This window comes from Fundulus heteroclitus, unplaced genomic scaffold (genome assembly GCF_011125445.2).
Source record: "Fundulus heteroclitus isolate FHET01 unplaced genomic scaffold, MU-UCD_Fhet_4.1 scaffold_57, whole genome shotgun sequence".
NCBI classification, from domain to species: Eukaryota; Metazoa; Chordata; class Actinopteri; order Cyprinodontiformes; family Fundulidae; genus Fundulus; species Fundulus heteroclitus.
The window spans coordinates 1,965,274-1,990,036 of NW_023397000.1; the positions used below are offsets into that span (position 1 = coordinate 1,965,274).

Sequence of the window (24,763 nt, forward strand, 5' to 3'; positions counted from 1 at the left end):
AGTCATATTTTATTTATTTATTTGTTTGTTTGTAACAGCAGCCCGTGCAGACGCAGCCAGTGAGCCATTAGAGGGTCTCACCCCTCAGCGAGCACTTTCCGGTGCAAGCATACCAGAGCAGACCCCACCGCCACCGCCACCATCACCAGCAGCAGAAGCTACTCAGCCCAGCTGTAAGCCCTCATTGGGTCATTGTTATTTTTATTCTGTATTTATATTTTTTTTTATTTATTAATTAATTTGCTCTTTATGCTCATGTTTGCAGTAGCTCGAGCCACCCCTAGCTTGATCAGCCTCCGTTCATCTGTCCTAAACCTGCAACAAGACATCTGTCGGATAATCACCAAAGCTTGTGCTGTGAAAAGAATTATTCTGGGTATTATTTCATTTCAAAGCTTTCATAGAGTTAGTTTGTGATCTATTAATTGTATTCAATCCTGATTACGTTAAAAATCTTAATGATATTCTATTTATTATTTCTTTTTGTATCACAGAAACCTCAAAGGTTATTGAGCAAATTCCGCAGTCAGGAGACGGAGCACAGCTCTACTGCATGCAGGCTGGAGAACTTGTGAGATCCTGCCAGATCCAGCTGGATCAACTGTTCCGGCCGCCTGCATTGCGTCGTACAGCAAGTGAACAGAGACATCCTTGCTTGATCAGCCTCCGTTCATCTGTCCTGAACCTGCAACAAGACATCCGTCGGATAATCATCAAAGCTCGTGCTGTGAAAAGAATTATTCTGGGTATTATTTCATTTCAAAGCTTTCATAGAGTTAGTTTGTGATCTATTAATTCCATTCAATCCTGATTACGTTAAAAATCTTAATGATATTCTATTTATTATTTCTTTTTGTATCACAGAAACCTCAACGGTTATTGAGCAAATTCCGTCGTCAGGAGACGGAGCACAGCTCTACTGCATGCAGGCTGGAGAACTTGTGAGATCCTGCCAGATCCAGCTCGAACTGCTGTTCCAGTCATCAACACTCCACTCAGTGTAATCAAGTAAAATTGTGACCTCTGTAAACATGGGTAGCCAGCAAATGAGAAATGCATTAGATGAAATGTTGAAAGCTGTAAACGAATTACAAAATATTCCTGTTAATGATACGTCAGGAGTTCTGAATCTACCTAATGCTTCACCCTCTCGGTTAGAACAAGCCCTGCAACAATTAAACGTTTCATTCTCTCAACCCTCCTCCCCGGAAAATGATTCATTACACTTTGACATGCAAGTTACAGATGTTTTAAATCAAATAATGCAAATGGTTAACGACCTTCAAAATATTCCAGTTCGGGATACGTCTGAGGGTGCTGATTTACATGAAGGTAATGGTTCACCGGATAGACAACAGGTTCACGCTGACCAGGGTTGGAATTTTGAACGTTTATCGTTGCTAGAAGAAGCCCTCCATCAATTAAACGCATCCACCTCTCAGCCATTTAACCCTAATCCTGCAGGCGAACAGTCTCCTCATCACCACCTGCAGCAGCAGCAGCAGCAGCAGCAGCAGCATGGGGGTAGTTTAAATCATAATCCGTCTGGTTCTTCTAATACAGTTTTGCAAAACCCCACCTCCAGCACGCATCAACTGCCAGACGTGCAGGGCCTGCAGGATCAACCCTGCACGAGCCAGTCAGCTGTAAACAGCTCTGAGCACACACAGCAGTCCTCTACATCCGGCATCCAGCGCGACCGCTACAATGTCACAGAAATAAGACGCTCTTTAAACATCACCGCTTTCCAGCCTGGTGAGATTCCTAATCCCGTAGAATTTTACACACAGGTTTATGATGTTCTGGCTGACTTGGCAGAATCTGTTATACCTCTTACCTCCCGTAACGACATAATTCAACTTGAGTTAAGCGGGCAGGGGTTTGCTCATCATACCATCGTACAAGTCGATGACGAAGGCGATTCAGTTTTGCCTGCATTTCAGGAATTTTTAGACGACTTAACACAATCTAACGAGGAATTAACCGACAACGTAGAAATTGTCCTTCAGGTTGTAAGAACGCCAAGCGGGGGTGCAAAACGTAAGGCTGTTAAAACGTTAGACTGTGAACTGATCCATAAAAAACGGCGGCATCTATATATAGTTGAAAATTCTTCTAATCAACTTTGTTTTGCAACAAGTGTAGCACATCTCTTTAATCCGGCTTTTACAGACAGTGAAGCCGTCCACCAAGGGACAATTTGGCAGCATATGGCAGGTCTGACCGAGCAGACTCCAGTAACTTTCGGTGATGTGCACAAATTTGAAAATATTCTCAACAGGAAAATTGTCGTTTTCTATAAAGACAGCAAGGATGCACTGCTTCGTAATTTCCAGACTGACTTTTCAGATCGTTCAAATCCAATTTTTTTGTTTCTGTTCAAAAATCATTACTATGGAATAAAAAGTCTCACAGCATTCACAGGTTCTAAGTACATTTGCAACTATTGCTTTAGCGGCTACCAAAACATCAACAGACATAACTGCGAAGGTCGCTGTGCGGTTTGCCTTGATCCGAACTGTACGATGCAGCCGTACAGTTCTGTGCAATGCATTGACTGTAAGCGCATATGTCGTAATCTGCAATGTTTTAATAGCCACAAGGTGCCCAGATTGAGGCCCACACTCAACAAGCATGTGAGTAGCTGTGACACCACTAAATTCTGTCCTGTTTGTAAAAGGCTATATGATTTGTCAGCCGGCAAAGAGAGCAAACCTCACGAGTGTTCCATAAAATGTCCGATCTGTCATGAGAAAGTGCCTGCCGGTGCTGATGTAACGCTAAACGGACATCAGTGTTATATTCAGCCAAGTCGGACTGATGCTGAACTCAATGACAAATTGGTTTTCTACGATCTCGAAACTTTTACAGATAAGTCTGGTTCACACATTCCATATCTTGCTTGCGCTAAAACGCTGAAGGGGGAAACTTGGTATTCCTATGGATTGAACTGTGTCAAGGAGCTTCTGCTCCATTTTCGCAGACCTTGTTATAGAGGTTATACTTTTCTGGCTCACAACAGCAGAGGATTTGACTCTTACTTGATTCTGAGTGTGATGGTTCAGTTGGGTATAAAACCACATTTAATAACGCAGGGAAGTAAAGTTCTCTGTTTTACCGAGCGGGACTACAGTCTTAAATTCATAGACAGTCTATCATTCCTTACTATGAAACTCAGCCAGATGCCAAAAGCATTAGGCTTCTCGGACCATTCTAAAGGTTTTTTTCCCCACTTGTTCTCCTCTGAGAAGACTTTAAAGTATGTAGGTCCGCTTCCTCCACCTAGTTTCTACGCTGTGGAACACATGAACCCCGCCGAGCAGGAACGTTTTTCCAGCTGGTACAACGAGGCTTGCAGCCACCCCTTTGACTTTCGGAAGGAGGCTCTTTATTATTGCAAAAATGACGTGGAGATTCTTTTCAGGGCTTGTGTGAAATTCAGAGAAGAGTTCTTTAAAGAGACAAATGTGGATCCATTAAAGTCCATAACAATAGCATCCGCATGTATTAAAGCTTTTACTTCAAATTTCCTGATCCCTAACACTTTAGCCATACCTTCCCCGGTGGATTACCGTTGGCAGTGCAAGACTTTTTCGGATGCGTCCATTCAGTGGTTAGAGTGGGTAGCTGCTGAACGGGGCATTTTCATTCAACATTCTCTTAATCGAGGTGAAATGAAAGTGGGGCCGTATTATGTGGATGGATTTGCAGAAATTCGAGGAGTAAAGACTGCTTTTGAGTTCAATGGATGTTTTTATCATGGCTGTCCCACCTGTTTTCCAGCTGACCAGAAATGCCCGCTCAGAGGAGTCTGTTTTGAGACTTTCCATGCAGCTACCATGGAGAGAGCCAGGGTGTTGGAATCGGTTTATGGGGTACGTGTGGAGATGATGTGGGAACATACTTGGAGTTTGATGAAGGCGTCACACTCTGGTCTCAAAAGGTTTCTGGACTGTTTCAACGCCCCTGTACCTTTATGCCCGCGAGAGGGTTTGTTTGGGGGGAGAACTTGTGCTCTTAGGCTCAGGTACACGGCCGGAGAGAATGAATCTGTACGTTATGTAGATTTCACATCTTTGTATCCATTTGTGAATGCCAACTGCAGCTATCCGTTAGGCCATCCCAAAATCATTTGCAAAGATTTTGATGATCCTCATAACTATTTCGGCTTCATCAGGGCGACCGTGTACCCACCTCGTGGTCTGTTTTTCCCCGTTCTACCATACAAGACATCTACCGGTAAACTGGTGTTCACACTGTGCCGGGCTTGCGCTGAGATGAACTACCAGTCGGGTCCTTGCACTCACTCTGACCAAGAGAGAGCGCTAACAGGTGTATGGGTAAGTGTGGAATTCAACAAGGCTCTTGAGCTGGGATATAGGCTTGCTAAAATCACTGAGGTCTGGCATTTTGAAAAACAGAGCAGTTCAATCTTTAAATCCTATATCCACACATTTCTGAAGGGTAAACAGGAAGCCTCAGGTTTCCCTGCTGAAGCTACGGATGAGGAAAGTCGTATGAAATATGTGGCAGACTACAAACGTGAGCAAGGCATCCAGCTAGATGTACGGAAGATTGAGGTGAATCCGGCTAAAAGGCAGGTGGCAAAATTGTGTCTGAACAGTTTCTGGGGCAAATTTGCACAGAGAAATGATTTGGCTCAGACAAGCATTGTGAGCGAGCCCGAAGAGTTTTTTAACTTCCTTTTTTCAGGTAAATACACAGTAAGCTACTTTCACTTCCTGAACGATGAAATGTGTATGGTTCAGTGGAAATACAACAAACGATGCGTCTCTCCACCCAGCAAGGTGAATAATATCTTCATCGCTGCCTTTACAACTGCCCATGCGCGTCTGAAGTTGTACACCTGTCTCGAAAGACTTAAAGAGCGAGTTCTGTACATTGACACGGACAGTCTGATCTACGTGGTTAAACCGGGTCAGACCTCCCTCGAGCTCGGACATTTATTAGGTGACTTGACTGATGAACTTTCAGGTGACTCGATAGACGAATATGTTTCCGCAGGTCCCAAAAGCTACGCCTACCGGACCAGAAGCCAGAAACGGGTGGTGATGAAGTTTAAAGGTATCACTCTGACTCGTGAATGCTGTGAGAGAGTGAATTTTGACTGTGTAAAAGAGCTGGTTGAAGGTTATCTGCAAGGTTCTACAGGGGATGTTTTACAAGCTCCACAGCACACCATCAGAAGGCATAAAAGAAACTTCCAGCTTCAAAATGCCTCATTTCAGAAACAGCTCAGAGTGGTGTATGACAAGCGAAGGCTTTTTTCTGACGGTACAACTCTTCCGTTTGGTTATTAAAGGTTAACTGAGAAAAATAAAAAAAATCTAAATAAAATGTCTCTCTCCCGTGAAACACAGGAGGTCGAATTTGATCCTAGATTCAAAACTCCCTTTTCACTTCTAATAGCAGGGCCGAGTGGTTGTGGTAAATCTTTTTTTGTTAAAACTGTTTTGCAGAATTGTAACCATGTTATGGATGTTGTTCCTGTAAATATCGTCTGGATTTACACCTGTTTTCAAAGTATGTATTCTGAGTTGCAAAAAATGAATAAAAAGATTAAATTCATCGAAGGACTACCTGATTCTTTTGATGATGAAAATCTGTTTCCTCCTGATCAAAATCATTTGGTTATTTTAGACGATGTGATTTTCCAGGCTTCAGACCATCCGGAAGTGGTGAAAATTTTCACTCAATACAGGCATCATAAAAATATGAGTGTTATAATGTTAACCCAGAATATTTTTCATAAAGGGAAGTATAGCCGAACCATTAGTTTAAACGCTAATTATATAGTGCTGTTTAAGAATCCCAGAGATAAACTGCAACTAAATATATTAGCCCGTCAAATATTCCCGTCAGAGAAAACTTTCTTCATGGAGAGTTTTCAAGACGCCACCAGAGATCCTCACGGATATTTAATCGTGGATCTGACTCCCACTTGCCCAGATCGTTTCAGACTGAGAACAGGAATGCTCCCAGGTCAGTGGCCGGTTATCTATGTACCGAAATTAAATTAATTTTATCATGTCAGCTCGCATAAGAAGGAACATTCCCTTATTCAGGGCGTTATATCAAGCCACAGCAAAGAAGCGTAAAGACATTCTTGCTCACTGCTCACCCGACTTTCTCAAAGCCTTGTGTGAAATAGCTTTGAACATTTTAAAAGGTAATGTGAAAATATCTCATTCCCAGCATAAAAAATTGGAAAAGCAGAAAAAAATCATCAGATTGCTGGCTGATAAAAGAACCGGCTTAAAACGCAAGCAGTCGGTTCTGAAAAATCAAACAGGTGGATTCATTCTGCCCTTGTTAAGTGTTGTGGCTCCTTTAATCGGAGAGCTGGTGGGAGGTCTCATCAGGAGATGAGAAAAAATGTCTCTTAGGACTGCGCAAAAGATGTATCTGGTTTCACCGCATCAGTTCAAACGTTTAACGCCGTCGGACCCATCCATCAGACAGACAGCTGAAGACGATTTGGATTCTAAAATGAGAGAGATACTGAATGAACCGGGACTGAGTTCTTATGAAAAAATTAAAAGGTACAACGCTCTTCTTCAAAGATATCTGACTCTAATTAAGCAAGATCAGCTTGAGGAACCCCGAGTTACTTTAACTATGCAACGTGACCCTGTGCCTGAAAATAACGAGGCGGACTCTGCATCTACTGATTCTACAGCGTCTCCTGCTGAATTGGATGAAACCGCTATCGAGGTTTTAAGAGCTCTGCCTAACAGAGATCGCAAAAATGCTGAATACATACTGAAAAGGTTAACGCAAGTTGGTACGAGCTGGACTTCGAAAGGGGAATTTGTTTATCGCGACCGTGTGATGGGGGGTTCACATCTGGTCGATTTGTTGAAAAACCTCCTCCTTCCAATTAGGAGGAAAACACAGAGTCAGGAACCTGTAGGTTGGACCCCGTTCATGGCCACCCTGAAGGAGTTAAACATCCCTGTGTCCTCAGTCAGCAATCCGCAGGCTCGTGACCAATACAGAGGCATGGCAGAAGCGGGTGTATTGGAGAAGAACAAAGATAAGCCCATCATGAAACGTAAAGGAAAAATTGTGTTGTCCCCTAAATTCTCCGGAATAGACTTTGAGCATCCCACCCCTGAAAATGGCCGTGCTCGAAGCAAGAGAGTCAACAAAACCCCTGCATGGTTGAAATTTTCACCCTAAAAGTCTGTATGAAATAAAAACTGGAGAAATAAATTTGTAATAAAGAAAACTTTAATGTTTTCAAATTATTCATGTGTACAGTGTTTTTATTTTAGACAAGTTACAACTTGTAACAATCTTTAAACATTTGTAAAGAGCAGGTTCCGGGAATAAACGAGCACGAGGCCCTATTTTTATTACAATTCTGATACTTTTTCACAAAATCATAAACCATGACATCATTTTCATAAACGTCATCGCGGTAGGTAGCCAGTATGTCATGCACTGAAAGCCCACAAGCTTTATGACACAGATAATAAACACAGTGATGACCGCACACGACGGATAGAGTGTCTTGAAGTTGACGATTATGATACAATATTTTAGAGGATCTATCTTTCAAAAATGTCACTATGCTTGGTGGATAAAATTCAAAATCAGGACTGAATCCATAAGAGTCGAAAAAGGTGGCTTGATCATTCTCTTCCAACGTCAAAGCTAGCCAGTGTTCTCCAGGCATGTGTGAAGGATGAGTGTTTACGATGAAATAGGCCGGTCCTTTGTATGTGCGCTTCAGCAGGGGGAGTTGATCAGATGCCCAGACGCCGTGAAATAAATCCCCCAGGAGATGATGCATCAAATTCTCGATTTGGTGGTTATCCATGTTTTTAATAAAAATCCACCAAGACCTGCCTTTTTGAGTCGATTTCCAAAATTGAATCGTAACATGCGTACACAACGAGGGTGGTAGTGTGAGGCAAAGGAACTCGGAACCTCATTTCCAGTCTCAAATTCCCATTACACACCGGGGATAGAGCGTCAGAGTCCTCGCTCGGGGTGAGATTAAAAACAAACAGGGAGTAGCCTTCGTTAAATTCCTCACGAGCAATGCTTAAAGGAAGGTCTTTTAAATGACGACCTGTAGCGGTGAACATGTTGTAATATTCCCTCACTGAAATACCATTGTTGAATTGAGGTTGAAACGCTTTGGCAGGCACCTGTCTGCCATCTTTGCAGAGAGCTAAATATTCTACATCCATATGTTTAAAGTTGAAAGGCGACATGCTTCTCCGGCCTGTGAAGGCTTCATGATCGACCAGAGCTAAAACTATGTATCGAGGTAAAGTACCCAAAAACAGATTCTCCTGTGTACATATCCTGGAATTTTCTGGGATAGAATATGTTTTCACGTTCACGCGGGAAAGTGGATATAGAGCGTTTCCTCTCATTAATGCTGAAGCGTGCCCGAGCCGTATAGCAGGGGAGACTGAAACTTTTTTCACAAATAGAGAAGCCCCTAGAATTTTCAGTCGGAAGGTTGAATCACGAGGTCCCATCAAAGAGAATGCATCGCTAGCTCTGGTCAATTTAACTCTCATGTCGACAGAGTTTAATAGGAGTCTTTCGCAAAAGAATATATCAGCGTGAAGCGGTCCCATCAGGTGTAATTCCCTTGAATTAGCGGTGAATGAAGCTCTGCGGTTCATACCCAAGTTAGGACCATCTGACGTAACAATAGAATCGATTGCTCCAGCTGTATCTTTGTAAAATAGACCTGCGCTAAATTGACTCTTTAACGTATCCTCCGAGTAATTGAGTAACGTTTCAATGATGGCCCTGTAAGGATGAGTCGCGCTACTCTGTGAAATTAACCTATCTCCCAGCATAACGTCGCATTGACTGAACATTGTATTCAGAGGGTAATTTATCAGTCCGACGGCTGCATCATTAGCCAAGTTGCTCCCGTCTGCGTTGGTAATTTTAAGACGGACATGAAGTAAGGTATCATTCAGATCCAGGTATTTTTCTCCATCTCCGGGGATAAAGAACTCAATAGGCCCCGTGTCTGTAATAGCTGACACCGGTAGTATTTCGGTGTAAATCTTATCTTCCACGGATAGTTGAGTCATAGGGACCGTGAAAAGATCCAGTTCGGCCAGGGTACATTCTGATGATTTCTGATGTAAAAGAGCCATGATTGTTTTTTTTTTAATGAAAATACTAAATCAGTTAAATATATCCTTGCTCGCAGCAGACTTCCTACTCCTAGGCTTGCTGTTGCAAACTGGCTTCTTCTTCCTCCGCGGTGCGAGTTTATGTGAGCGCCAAGCACGTAGTCCCGGAGGCCGCTTTTTAGCCCTTCTCGACAAAACCATCACCCCTGACCCCTCCTGGTTATTCACACCTGTTATTTTGGTCATTGCTTTACCTATGACGTCTGAAGCAATGTTTGTGGCCGCCCTCTTCAGATGGGGTTTCGCTATTGCGAAGCCGGATTTAACTAGGGGCGATACGAAACGGAATAGTTTTGAAAATATGGATCCAATCCCCCGTCCGTACATAACAGGAGCGCCATAGAAACCTGGTAAAGCGCCCCCGACCTGGCTTTGGTAATAGGATATGAAACGGTGTGGGTCCTCTCTCAGGAAAACCATGTTTTCTTGATTTTTTATTTCTTTTCCTTCTCACGTTTTATAGCGCTCAAGCGGTGCTGATACGACTGACTGCACTGCTATGAATGATTCCAGCCGCAGTCCAGTGTTTTTTATATGCATATTCTGTTTTCATCTAAACGCTCGATGTGAGGCAGCGGGTCTGAAATGCAGCTTCACAATGCACTTTCCGTATGTAAATTTCACAGGGGTGTTCTGAGCCGTTTTTATTTCAACTTGTATGTTTTCAATGTGTTTCTTAGCAACAGGTAAATAGTAAGGATTATGGAAAGTTTCCGTTATAACATCCCCAAAAACACCTTGGACCCGGACGGTTCGCAAGAGGGGGGCGTGAATGTCACCCACCATCTGGGGGGCAACAACGTCGCTATAGAAATACAGATGGTAGAACCCTGCCTTAAAGTCTATAGGTCGAGGGGCGTGCCAGTGGTCGAATTTGACCCATTCTCCAGGTTCCGTGCCTAACATAAAGGCGATTGGAGCGTAAAAACATAGATGGTTCTGGCCACCTGCTTGAAAAGTTAGCATGTTAGCAGTGCGGTTAACTTTGAAATAAATATCTGAATCTATCTTTCTCAGATGGGCTTCAATCTCTGTGATAAGCTGATTCAAATTAGTGTAGTATCCGTTTCCTATCTGTACACGTTGGACTTTTTCCTGGCCTGCTTTCCGTGATTCGAAATAGGCGTTTTCTGAGGGGACATTATGCCATGTATGTGGGTATGAAACCTCTGTCAAAGCCACTTGCCACTGACCTTGTAAGTTAATAGGTTCTGCTAAATCCACACGGAAACTCGATATGCTATTATCCTTAAAAACATTGAGGCTAGCGTTGGACGGCAGCGTCAGATAAAAACCCTGGTCCTCAGTTAAGCGATCCATGGTGCAATGTCACTCGTCCGGAGAGCAGCGCGTTGCTTTATACATCACGCAGGTCATCGGCTCTCACCCAGCTGTTGAATTTCTCCGGCCAATTTTTCCAATGTACTAAGACCTGTCTGACCCCCCGAACTGTGCGTTTGTCTAATATTTCACCCACTTGATACATTTTGTTTTTTGACATTTTCACCTTTTGAAGCTCCTCAGCATAAAAAGAACCTCGGACGGGCTCTCCGTCTAAATCTTTCAGCTTGAAGACGGGTGGAGATCGCTGTATAACTTCTGTAACTGTAAAGATTTCATCCGTGAAACTCTGTTCATATTTTTTGTCAAACACCCCTCGCACTTTCGATATTCTGACATGATCACCCTGCTTAAACGCCATCTTGAGTTTTGTGCAGCGTTTGGAATTAGTCCCGTACAAATTCTGAAACACCTGAAAAACGTTAGTAGCGATGACTTCCACAGGGGCCATTTTAATACTCGAATGATAGCAGTGGTTGTAACTTTTGACCAGATCCTGAAGCACGTTTACATAACGGAGAGTGTTGTTTGCTGTGAAATATCTCCACATTCTTGATTTTAATGTACGATTAAACCTCTCAACCACCGAGGCTTTTATTTCACTAGCTGTGGAAAAATGTTCAATTCCGTTTTTATCCATTAACGCTTTGAATGATTTGTTGAAAAATTCTTTACCGTCATCAGTTTGAAGCCTCTTTGGAACCCCACTCTCCCTTAAGACAGACTCGAAAGCTGTTACGACATCGGACGCTGTTTTCCTTTTTAAAACTCTGACGTAGGCTCTTTTGGAGAATACGTCGATAACGGTTAATAAATAATTGTAGCCGTCGTTTTCTTTGGATAAACTCTGCATATCACAAAGATCTGCTTGAAACTGTCTCAGAGGCCTGGTGACAAACACTCTATTTCTAGGAAATCTTATTCTTGCCGGTTTATGTAAAGAATATGCATCTTGTTCTGATAAAAAGTCTCGGACCACTTCAATCGGAACCTTTTTCCCGGTTTCACTCTGCATAGCCCTCTGTAATCTATCTACTCCACCAAAAGAACCTGGGTGAGCAGGTGTGTAATATACACGCTTCATTAACTTTGCTTCAGCCATACCTTCCCACACACGTAGTGATGCTAAATGAAGGAGAAGACATCTGTATTCAAGTTTTTATATATTTTATTAACATAATCAGGAAAGAAATTACACTCATTTATTATACCACAAACTAATTGTTAAAAAAAAAAAAAAAAAAAAAAAAAAAATCATTTAACCAGGAAAGAAATTACACTCATTTATTATACCACAAACTAATTGTAAAACAATCATTTAATTTCATATAAGAAAGAAAGAAAAGATGTAGAAAATAAAACAGACACTCTTTTTAATACGATGTCACTAACTAGTTTAATATATAAAAAGACATGAGAAAACATGTATGCATTGGTTTCAAGACCCTCGCCAGTAATCAAAGGCGGCTAGAAGCTGATCTCTATATTCGGAGCTTTCTTCAACTGCGTTAGCATATGCAACATTGATGGGGTCATACACCTGCTTGACCAGCGTCAATTCGTACAGATATGCCTGTGCGACAGCATTAACTGCATTGTTGTCTTGATGAATGTTGCGTGCGGCTAGAAAGTGTTGAATGGCTCCGATGAAACGCTCATTACAAAGCAGCGGCATTATACGATGGTAGTTGCTTTCAAAGAATCCATCCTCAAAATCGTCTAAGCATTCATGCTCTTTTTGACTAGGACGATCATGAGCACACCCATAACATTTATCATGCATGAACTTGCTGATGGTTTGGTACAAAAGATGGTACACCATAGTTTTCACCGCTCTGATGAAACCGAAGCGAATCCACCCATCGTTTTCATCGGCACCGCTCTCACCGTCTGGCTGGGTGTCCTTAGGTGGCGACAGGGGTGCTGAGGCCGCATCCATCTGGCTCTCTGATGGCAATGCTGGATCTCCCTGGCCGCAGGGTAGTTCTGAGTCATCCTCAGGTGGCGATGGGGGCGCTGAGGCCTGATCCGTCTGGCTCTCAGGGATGTGCTCCACCGCTGAGCCCTGATCTCCTTGGCTGCAATGGAGCTCTGAGTCTTGGAAAAGCGGTGGGGAGGCAGGAAGATCCACCGCTTGTGAATCTTCATCCACGGTCGCCGTCTGAGGTGGTGAGGGAGTAAACTCGGAATTGTCACTCCTTAAAACAAAGATCTCTTGGTGTAGGTTGAGGCCTTCAGGGCGAGATCCGGTCCAGATCATGGTGTTTCTCTTTAGCGATGTGAGGATGCTTTCTCTGGTAAGAAGTCCTGTCAGCGAAGTTGCACGGAGTCCCGATCGGTCTGGCTGGTTGTATTTATATACTGAGAAGGGTGTGGTTAACGTTGAAGGGGTGGTATTAGCAGTTGTGAGGGGCGGGTCTAAAAAGCTAGCGCTTTCTTGACCCCCAGAATGTCTTTCCAGTTACGGCAGTCACGAAACAGCGTTGAAATCCGGTCTGCTATTCCGATCATCTTGTCACGCCAGGCATCAAAGGGGATGGTTAGCAATGTCCTGAAGACGCCACATTCTGAATTATAATAATCCAGCATGAACATAACCGTCTGTGTTTCATCTTGAGCCTTTTTGAGACTTGCACGGAAAAACCATCGACCGCTAACCCCCGTCTTCGACTGCCAAGTAGCTGAGAAGATCCTATTTCCTGAATCATTGTCAATTTCATTCAGGTCGGTCAGCACTCGTTTGCAGCGCTTAGCGGAGGGTGAATCATTGATTCCTTCCTCAACTTGTTGACGCGCCCGCTTGCCCCGTTTAGCTGCGGGTGAGGCGTTGATTCCATCCTCGGCTTGCTGATGTGACCGCTTGCCCCGTTTAGCTGCGGGTGAGGCGTTGATTCCATCCTCGGCTTGCTGATGTGACCGTTTGCCCCGTTTAGCTGCGGGTGAGGCGTTGATTCCATCCTCGGCTTCTTCTCTCACAGAGGACCCTGCAGGAATAGGTTCTTGGGGGTTTAGTCGAATGAAGCTAGTTTTTCGTCTCACCGAAGGGCCTGCTGCCGGATTTGCTTCTTCAGGGCCTAGTCTCCGAAGCATAATGAGTTTCAGAACAGCCCAATCGTTTGATGTCACCATCCCCAAGGAGTGGATAGTTTGCAACTCATCACTTTCATCATCCAGTTGATAGAGGTACATTTCCCCAGATTCATATTTGAAGACGTACCCCCATTTACCGCGGGCTCCATAGGGCTCCAGAGACCATTGTTCTTGCAGACGATGGCTCGGAGGCATCTGAGTTCTGCATAAAAACAGCGTAGCCTTGTGAGGAGTATGCTGAGCTCGCCAAAAATCGCTCTGATCATGGCAAATCGTGACGGGTGTCTCAGCGATAACGGGTTCATAGGTGCTTCTTCCGGACGCCATGTTGAAAAGTATTCACTCACTATAGACGCTGGAGAAAAGGGGTTTATATCATGGGAGAAGCGGTTGTGGGCGGGGTTGAAGGGGACTTCCGGGGTGAGGCTTCTGCCGGAAGTGTGTGTGTGTGTGTGTGTGTGTGCAGGGTGGGGGTCAGGAAGGGGGGTCTGGAGGGGTTCACATAGGGGTGAGAGGTCTCATAAAAAAGGGAGGGGGTCAGGAAGGAAGGAAGGAAGGGGGGGGGGGGGGGGCCGGAAATCATAAATCATATTTTTTGGAAGGAGGGGGGTCACAGGTGTCATAAATCATAAGGTCATATAGAGTTCATAAGGGTCATAAATTAACTTTTGACACAAGGTGGGTACTATTAGTGTGTGTGGTGCTTGATAGTGAAGCGCCACCAAGCCAGCGATCTTGGTCTCCCCAGGGATTGCGCAATCCCATGTTAACTGCGCTGACTTCCATTCCGTGAATGCATCTTCCTGTCTCTAGATCATAAATTCAATTGTTAAAACACTGATTAACTGATTTTCCACAATTTAATATATGTGGATTACGAATTCTGTTTTGGTCATTAAACTATGTATTTTCGTGTGCTGCTGGGCGATCATAAAAGCCAAAGAGCTGGTTGTATGTGAGGCCGGCAGTTCCTTGGCCTCTAGGCAGGGGGCGCTCAAGGGGCACCGCTCTTATGCCAAAATAGTAGAGTCAAAGCAAGTTATGGATGTGTTATTAGCGAGTTTTGCTAAACAAGTAAAGCACTAAAAAGACTCTAAACATACAGCTGGAACAGGACTGATCAAGGAAGGCTTTCCTCCCTGGCAGTGAGCTTCACTGAGACTGAGAAACTTTTAAAACTGAAGAAGATAAAAAGAACTTTTACCGGAAAGTGACCGATATTTTTGTTCAGAAAGAGTGCAGCTGGACTTCATTTCTAAGTAGAAGTAAGACAGCAATAATTATTCATGTTTTATTTTTGTAATGAAATGTGCGTAATGTAGGTTAGTTTTTGAATGTGTTACAAATGTAGAAATCCATCATAACTCATAAACTGCTACCAATCAAATGACAAATTATTTAGTTTTATTTATTTTTTAAACAAATAATCAATATTTTTTCCATGTCTCTTGGTTAATTGATTTGGCTCAACCAGTCCCCTTCAGCACTTTGCAATGAGTCTACTCTGTAGAGTGTATATATTTGTAAATCTGACTGATGACGTCAGTGCTTCACCAGCTATGAACCCTACCGCACGTCACTGATAGATAGATATATCTATCAACATCTGCATACCTTGATTCAAATGAAACGATTTTAGTCTTATTTAACAGTACAAGCTACAAGGATAAGAAGAGAATATCTTGGTTGAACTTAGAATAAAAAGGTATAAGTTACGGGAAACATGTAATTCATATATTACGAGTTGTCATGAAAAGGAGTAATAGCATTAATGGTTTAAAGGGTCACTGTAAATGAAGAACATTCATTATACATATATATATATATATATATATATATATATATATATATATATATATATATATATATATATATATATGGGGAACAGCTCATGGTGGGGGTCTGAGGGTCTCTGTTCAATTCAATTCAATTCAATTTTATTTATATAGCGCCAAATCATGAAACATGTCATCTCAAGGCACTTTACAAAGTCAAGTTCAATCATATTATTTGTTGATGCTATGGGCTGGGGACATGCAGCGCTGATGCTATGGGCTGGGGACATGCAGCGCTGGGATGAAATGTCCTTAATGGAGGAAAGAGGAGCCCCTATGATCCCTTCTGCTGTCCCCACCACTCTCATTTTCCACCAGTCGGAGGTGCTGCCGCCTCCAAACCACACAGAGAGACAGCTGGTTAGAATGCTCTCTATGGTACTTCTGTAGAAGGTTGTGAGAATGTGCGGGGACAGGTGGGCTCTCCTCATCCTCTGCAGGAAGTACAAGCGCTTATGTGCCCTCTTTACCAGTGACGTGGTGTTCACAGACCAGGTGAGGTTGACCGTGATGTGCACCCCCAGGAACTAACCAGCTAACCACCTCCACAGCTGAGCTGTTGATGAGTTTATGTCATCTGCGAACTTCATGATGTGATTGGGTGTGAACCTGGGGGTGCAGTCGTGTGTCATCAGAGTAAACAGCAAGGAGCTCCGGATGCAGCCCTGAGGGGAGCCCGTGCTGAGGGTGATGACATCAGAGGTGGTCTGTCAGACCCCGGACCGACAGTGCTCAGGAGGTGAGGAAGTGGTGAAGGGGTGTGCTGAAGCCCAGATGTTCCAGTTTTTCCACCAGATGCTGTGGGATTGAATGCTGAAGTCCAGGAACATGCTCAAAGGGGGCGGTGCGTGGGCTTGGAACCCGTTAATAACTGCTTGCAGTTCTAGTTATTATTATTACGGAATTAAAACGCGTTGTGGAGCCCACGCGGATTTGTAACAAATCAGTTGGATCAGGTATCTAAGTTCAGAACGTGCGCCCCTACTCAAACCCACAAATTCAGACCCCTCAACAACTAGGGGGCGCTATAATAAAGGACAATGCGTTTACGCCTGTAACCACCAAACTACTGGTCCTACACTCAAAAACTTGATGGCACTTTGTTTATTGGATGATTCTGCAAAATAAAGGGAATTGGCACACCCTTCGTTTCCCAGCTAGTTTTTGCGCTACATGGCTACAAAGGTCAAACCTTTCTTGTTAAACTCCTCCTACATTTTTTGTGCAATCCGCGCAAAACTTTATATATAAGCGTGTCATGGACAAATAAAAAAAGTTATCGCGGCGGATTTTTGAATTTTGACTTTTTCGAAAAGTAACGCTAAAATAAGTGATTGTTAGCTAGCTAGCTCTAAATGTAATTGCTGATTATTGTAAAACCATAACAGATTTTTACATGTCCTTCATAACCCATAGTCCAAATGAGATTTTGCACATGTGACCCGCATTTGAGGATCGTCCATCACTAGGGGGCGCTGTGATGTCAAGAAATCTACTACGCAAGAATGGCTGATCGGATTTTTACAAAACCTTCTTCATTCCCTTCCAGACATTGCCCTTAACTAAAGTATTAAATATGGTATTTATTGAAACAAGTGGGCGGGGCCTATTTCCAAAAGTGTGGAAAAAAACTTGAAAACTTCAAAAATTCACCAAAAATCACTTGTGTGGTGTAACAAGCTCGGATTTTCAGGATGTATTCCTTGAATAAGGTACAACAATTCTCTCACTGCATGTATTCCAGTTTTTGAAAGTGCCACACTCTGTTTTTTTCAAAGTTTGTAAAATGCAGAAATCAATGTATTTTCCACAAATATTGGTCAATCCCCAAAAAAATGGCCTCTATTTGTAAAGCACATGCATACTAAACTTAGAGTTCAGTTTGGTAAAGATCCAGGCGAGTCTGACCAATTTACAAGACTTTGAAAATAAATGGTACAAGACTACAAAGTTTAATATTTTATTTCTCTGAATCCATTTTTTATGAAATCCTATGGTTAGATAAAGCACTCTTGGAACTCCGTTAATATTTTCAGAATTTTAGAGCTAACCGTTGATTATTAACGAATTTATGAATTTTATGATCTGTTCACAGGGCGGCCATTTTGCCCATATTTGGGCACATCACAGTAAGTGACGTCACAGCGGCCATCTTAGGTCAGACCAAGCTGCGCTCAGAGAGAATACAAGTCAATTCAGGAAAATGTACTTTATGTTTTCAGACACTCTGAATCCGGTGAATTCTCACCCGATTTCCAGATAAATCAACTGACTGAAAACGTCACCCCTTTATGGGCTACATGGGACCAATTGATTGAATTAAATGATTGTCTAATTTTAATAAATAATTTCGATTTTGTATTGAAAGTAAGCAAACTTTCAGAGCTACGTCCCAGGACGCCAGACTTTTACTCCGCTTATGGGTGCGCATATAAAAGGACACCAGGAACCAGATCCTGGGGAATTACCTTCCATAATTAAGATTTTATGATAGATAATCCTCATGCTTTACAGTTACAGTTTTTCCGGCAAAAACACAATATGTGCTAATGGGTAGCAGGGATGGAAGCAGAGAAAAAAGTTTGTAAAATGGAGAAATCAATGTATTTTCCACAAATATTGGTCAATCCCAATAAAAATAGCCTCTATCTGTAAAGCACAGCCAGAATAAACATGTCTTTCAGTTTGGTAAAAATCCAGGCGATTTTGAACAATTTACAAGACTTTAAAAATTAATGATACAAGATTATAAAGTTTAATTTTTTTTTCTCTGAATCCATTTTTTTAATGACCATCAAAAAAATTGTGTGGTTAGATAAAACACTCTTGGACATTCATGAATATTTTCAGAATTTTAGGGCAAACTGTTGATTTTTAACAAATTTATGAAATTTGTGATCAGTTCACAGCTCTCATCATCCAGAGCTCTGCCATCCAGAACTGTGAACAGGGCGGCCATTATGCCCATATTTGGGCACATCACCGGAAGTGACGTCACATCCCGTGTTTTTTTCTAAGCGGAGTAGAGACTTGAAGAGGGAGGATAGCTTTTAAGGTTTTCTAAAGAACACATAATTTAAAAAATTTAATTGAATATAAAAAATATCAAGCACAAGCAAGGAGAGTTATTTAGAAGGCAAAGAAGACAAAATGGAGAGATTATTGTGATTCAATAGGCAGAACAACCCCTATAGCTTAGGTATGGGGAATGATTAAGAAAATGAAGGAAAATAGACCAGAGGAAACATATCCAGTTCTAAAACATGAAGATGGAACAGCAGTTACAAATGAAGAAAAAACTAGAAGTAATGGCAAGAACATTTGCAAAGATCCATAGTTCAGATAATTTACCAGAAACGGGAACATTTAGGAGAGAGCAGACAAGAAGGATAAATGATTTTATTTTAGAAGGTGAAACAACTCCAGGAAATGTCATGGATGTTTATTTTTCTATGCAAGAAATGAAGAGAGTGATATTTAGATCAGGATTAACAGCACCAGGAAAAGATCAGATATGCTATATTATGTTAAAAACAGCAGAAGCTGTGAGCAACGCTGTGTGGTGCATTCACAGTGCATGGGAAAATTCAATACTCAAGAAGAAACATGTTTTTGTTCAATCAATTTTAAAATGTTATATATATATATATATATATATATATATATATATATATATATATATACACTCACCGGCCACTTTATTAGGTACACCTGTCCAACTGCTCGTTAACACTTAATTTCTAAGCAGCCAATCACATGGCAGCAACTCAGTGCATTTAGGCATGTAGACATGGTCAAGAGAATCTCCTGCAGTTCAAACCGAGCATCAGTATGGGGAAGAAAGTTGATTTGAGTGACTTTGAACGTGGCATGATTGTTGGTGCCAGAAGGGCTGGTCTGAGTATTTCAGAAACTGCTAATCTACTGGGATTTTCACGCACAACCATCTCTAGGGTTTACAGAGAATGGTCCGAAAAAGAAAAAACATCCAGTGAGCGGCAGTTCTGTGGGCGGAAATGCCTTGTTGATGTCAGAGGTCAGAGGAGAATGGCCAGACTGGTTCGAGCTGATAGAAGGGCAACAGTGACTCAAATAACCACCCGTTACAACCAAGGTGGGAAGAAGAGCATCTCTGAACGCACAGTACGTCGAACTTTGAGGCAGATGAGCTACAGCAGCAGAAGACCACATCGGGTGCCACTCCTTTCAGCTAAGAACAGGAAACTGAGGCTACAAATTGCACAAGCTCATCGAAATTGGACAATAGAAGATTGGAAAAACGTTGCCTGGTCTGATGAATCTCGATTTCTGCTGCGACAGTCGGATGGTAGGGTCAGAATTTGGCGTCTACAACATGAAAGCATGGATCCATCCTGCCTTGTATCAACGGTTCAGGCTGGTGGTGGTGGTGTCATGGTGTGGGGAATATTTTCTTGGCACTCTTTGGGCCCCTTGGTACCAATTTAGCATCGTTGCAACGCCACAGCCTACCTGAGTATTATTGCTGACCATGTCCATCCCTTTATGACCACAATGTACCCAACTTCTGATGGCTACTTTCAGCAGGATAATGCGCCATGTCATAAAGCTGGAATCATCTCAGACTGGTTTCTTGAACATGACAATGAGTTCGCTGTACTCAAATGGCCTCCACAGTCACCAGATCTCAATCCAATAGAGCATCTTTAGGATGTGGTGGAATGGGAGATTCGCATCATGGATGTGCAGCCGACAAATCTGCGGCAACTGTGTGATGCCATCATGTCAATATAGACCAAACTCCCTGAGGAATGCTTCCAGCACCTTGTTGAATCTATGCCACGAAGAATTGAGGCAGTTCTGAAGGCAAAAGGGGGTCCAACCCGTTACTAGCATGGGGTACCTAATAAAGTGGCCGGTGATTGTATTTTGTTAGTAATTTTTTCTAAAAGCCCAACAAATGTTATGAAAAGCTTCCAAAAAATTTTACAATCTGCCCATAAGCTATTTTTTTCCAGCTCAATGTGTTCAAAAGCCTAATTGGTTGGAAACCTGCCTAATTTGGCAACACCAACTACACTAATGCTAATTGTTTGTTTGTTACAGTAGTTACTGAGCCACTGTTCAGCATGAAGCATGAACACACACACACACACACACACACACACACATATATATATATATATATATATATATATATATATCTATATCTATATATATATATATATATATGTATATGTGCACCCTCCTGCCTGATGGTGTATAGCCTGCTACTGTAAAAAAGTTTGACTGCCCTGAAAATGGGTTTTTCTCTTATTGATAATGATGGAGCTATGTGGAAGAGAGGAAGGAATTTGGAATTTATTACTAAAAAGATGCAAGAAGCTATTTTTAAAGTTGAAGAATTGTCATTAAATGGGGATTTAAATTCTCAGAATAAACTTTTGCATCACCTCCCAGAAGCTGGAAAGAAAAGAGACAAAATAAAATTTCACATCTCACTTAGTAACTAATATTTTAGTCTAAATACTTTAGCCTAAATATTTTAGGCTAAAATATTAAACTTTTTATTTTTTTTTCTTCATTCCCATGGTGATGTTTAGTCATTTCTGCCAAATGCTGCAGCATTTTGATTTAATTCATCTGAATGCAGTATTTGCAAGCCCTACTCTGATTGGATGGAAGAAAAACTGTGTGTGATTGGCTGAAACAGCCGAGTGAGCGAACAGCTGGTGTTGAGCGTGGAATGAGCAGGTGCGCGCAAGCAAAGTAGCGCGCGAGCAGAGATGGAACTCGCCGCGAGGACAGTGGGTTGAGAAGTGTTTTTCAGAGTAGAGCGCGCGCCAGACCGGTTTAGAAGGTTGAGAGTTGTCTCACTGCACGCTTGGATTGGTTCCTGCGCGCTCAAACAGAAGGCACGAATATCGCTACATAGTTTCACAGAGTTGAGCGGCAGCGCTGCCTTCTTCTCTGTCTTCTCGCGCCTCCCCTGTGACTCTTTGGCACCCCCCAGGGGAGGCGCGCCTCACCTATTCAAAACCCCTGCTGTAGGATGATGGTGTTGAATGCTAAACTGAAGTCCAGGAACATGCTCAAGGGGGCGGGGCGTGGGTGGGCTTGGAACCCGTTAATAACTGCTTGCAGTTCTAGTCACAGTTGTAGTTACAGTTATAGTTTCAGTTATAGTGCAGCATTGTAAAGCGATAGCAGCAGGGATAAATGACCTGCGGTAGCGCTCCTTTTTACAGACAGGATGTCTAAGTCTGTCACTAAAGGAGCTGCTCAGTTGCTCTACAGTCTGGTGCAGGGGGTGAAAGGTGCTGTCCATGATGGATGTGAGCTTGGACAACACCCTCCTCTCAGCCACTTCCTCCACTGAGTCCAGAGTGCAGCCCAGGACTGAAGTAGCCTTCCTCTACAGCGCAGAGGAGGGCTGAGGCCACCACAGAGTCATAAAAAGTTTTTAGCAGGGGCCTGCTCACTCCACAGGACCTCAGCCTCCTCAGGAGGTGGAGCCGGCTCTGGCCCTTCTTATACAGAGCATCGGTGTTATGAGTCCAGTCCAGTTTATTGTTGACGTGAACACCCAGGTATTTATACTTTATTATTACAGGCTCAAGGCCCACAGAAGACAGTACAGTACACAAATCAATAAAACAACACACATTCATATATACACATTCTATATAAAAACAAAAGAATAGGGCTAATGAAGGCACAGATTCCAGTGTTCCCATATTTTGGACATGTACTTCACAGAACTGCGGCTTGGATCTACTATCTGAGCAATAAGCTCATTCAAGGATCGGTCCAGCCTGCTCATAAACTTAAAAGTGAGATTTCTCACCAAAGCCATGAAAGTAGTTAAACCCAGCCTACAGAACAGCTGGCTTGCCCTAGTACTTCTTGGTTTCTTCAAGAGAATCCTGAGACAGTCATTATAGGCTACTTTTAGCTTAAGCAGGCTCTCCTTCTTATATCTAACCCAGAGAGGAGCTGTGTAAAGAGGGGAGCAGTAAGTTCGAAACAGGTTGATTTTAACATCTGTAGTGCAGTGATGGAATTTTCTAGCCAGCATGTTGGCTTGTACATATAGCACTCTCCTTTGTCTGCTCATGTCAGCATCATCCTCCAGTGTATCTGTTAGGATGTGCCCCAGATATTTTGTGGTATTAGCTACTCCCAGCTCGTCTCCAGATAGATAAAAATGAGGAAATTTAATGTTTAGATCATCTTTTGTTCTACATATCATAACCACACTTTTCTTTGCATTATATTTAATATCAAATTCTACCCCATACTCGGAACAGATATTAAGCAGCTTTTGGAACCCACTGCTGCTTGGTGATAGAATGGTTAGGTCGTCTGCATATAAGAAATTATTTATCAACATTTCTCCAACCATACAGCCAGTTTGGCATGTCCCCAACTGCCTGGACAGGTCATCCATGTAGGCATTAAATAAAGCTGGAGATAAAATCCCCCCCTGCCTTACCCCATTACTAACATAAAAAGATGTAGATAGAGTGTTCCCCCATTTAACCCGCACCCTCTGATTAGAATACCAAAAGGCTAAGATCCGTACCAGGCTGCTGGGGACATCCCTGTGCATGAGTTTATTAAACAATTTAACATGATTAATGCGGTCAAATGCCTTGGACGCATCAATAAAACCTAAAAGCATAGTAGAGCCCTGACTTCTATATGTCTCAACAACCTCTTTCAATGCATAGATACATTGATCAGTGCTATGTTTGAGCTTAAAGCCAAACTGATTATTAGTGGTAGATATACAGTCATTTATTTTATCAAGAATTAGACTTTCAAGAATTTTTGAGATAATGCTGGCAAGGGCTATCGGTCTATAATTATCAATACTCCCAACCTTACCAGCTTTGTCCTTGATTACTGGAACCAGAATGACTGACATCATGGAGTCAGGCAATATTCCATGGCACACCAGCCCAGAGAAACAAATAGACAGTAGCACTGCTAACCTGGGGCCAGCTAACTTTAGGTGCTCAGATGTGATGTTATCCAATCCACAGGCTTTTCTGTCGGCAAGTTGCCCTATGGCCTTAACAACTTCATTTGGAAGAAAATAAATATGTTTATCCTCTATCACACCAACATCATAAGGCTCACTCTTTATACAGTTGAATAATTCTGAATAATGCTGCCTCCAGAGGTCAACAATGTCCTCTGGTGCAGTCACCCCCTCAATGTTACATGGGAGAGTGGTCTTGGTTCTATTAAGGGTTTTCACCTCATTCCAGAAATTAGTCATGTTATTTTTAAGCAAGTAGTCAGCCATTGAGGAAGCACTTAGCGCCTGCTCATGCTTAGTTATATACCGCAATGCATATTTATATTTGGCATTCATTTTCTTTTTGTGCTCAAGTTCAGGTCCCTGTCTGGGCCGCCCAGATAAAACCCAAGTTTTATAAGCCATATTGGCTTCTTTATGATGGTTTGCAACAAAATTATTCCACCCAGGCTTTATATTCCTGGTTTTCCTGGTCTGCGTGAATAAAGACCCACTAGCCTCAATTAAGGCTTTCAATATGTCATTGTACATATCGAATAAACCATTCCTGTGAGAAATGTCCCCACAGTTCATATCGGTGCACCAAATAGCATTCATAGGTAGCTGCAATTTGCTCATAGCAGCATCAGAATTAGAGCAGTATTTGAGAACATCACCCTCAGATAATTTTCCCCAGTTTATTTTGGCCACGTAAGCCTCTTCATTTTTAACTACCTTGGGGACATTTTGCACATTCAACACCATAGCTATAGGAATGTGGTCAGTGGAAGCTAATCCATAACATATCTCAATGCTTTGTAAGGAGGCATGAGCATCAGCAGTAGATAAAACATGGTCTAGCCATGAAGTGGTGTTCCAAGCTTCACTGATGTATGTATAACTAGTGTCAGGCAGGAAGGTTTTACTGGAGATGACAAGGTTACTATCTAATGAAAATCTCAACATATGTTTGTAAAACAAAGACTTGCTATCTGCCAAGTCAGCATTAAAATCACCTATGACATAAATACATGTTGAGCTGTTGTCTTCGATGAAAGACTGAATACAAGCAAGCCTGCTAACATACTCATTCACATTAACATATGATTGATAGGGTGTATATACATTTAGAATAATAAAAATCTTTCCATTAAAATTAAATTCTAAGCCAATGGCCCAGTCCACGTTGAGACGCACAACTTTCACCATAGAGTCATATTTTGCATTCCACAAGATCGCCACACCTCCAGCAATCCTACCTCTTACGATCTTGGTGCTGAGGTCAGTCGTTGATT

At 42.3% G+C, this 24,763-nt stretch overlaps 1 long non-coding RNA gene across 1 annotated transcript; it reads left to right on the forward strand.

Moving 5' to 3' along the window:
* Positions 1-21: 21 nt before the first annotated feature.
* Positions 22-1,359, forward strand: LOC118561156. Its single transcript, XR_004929809.1, has 4 exons — positions 22-173; positions 266-376; positions 495-746; positions 865-1,359. It is a non-coding gene; the product is annotated as an uncharacterized LOC118561156 (long non-coding RNA).
* Positions 1,360-24,763: the final 23,404 nt, after the last annotated feature.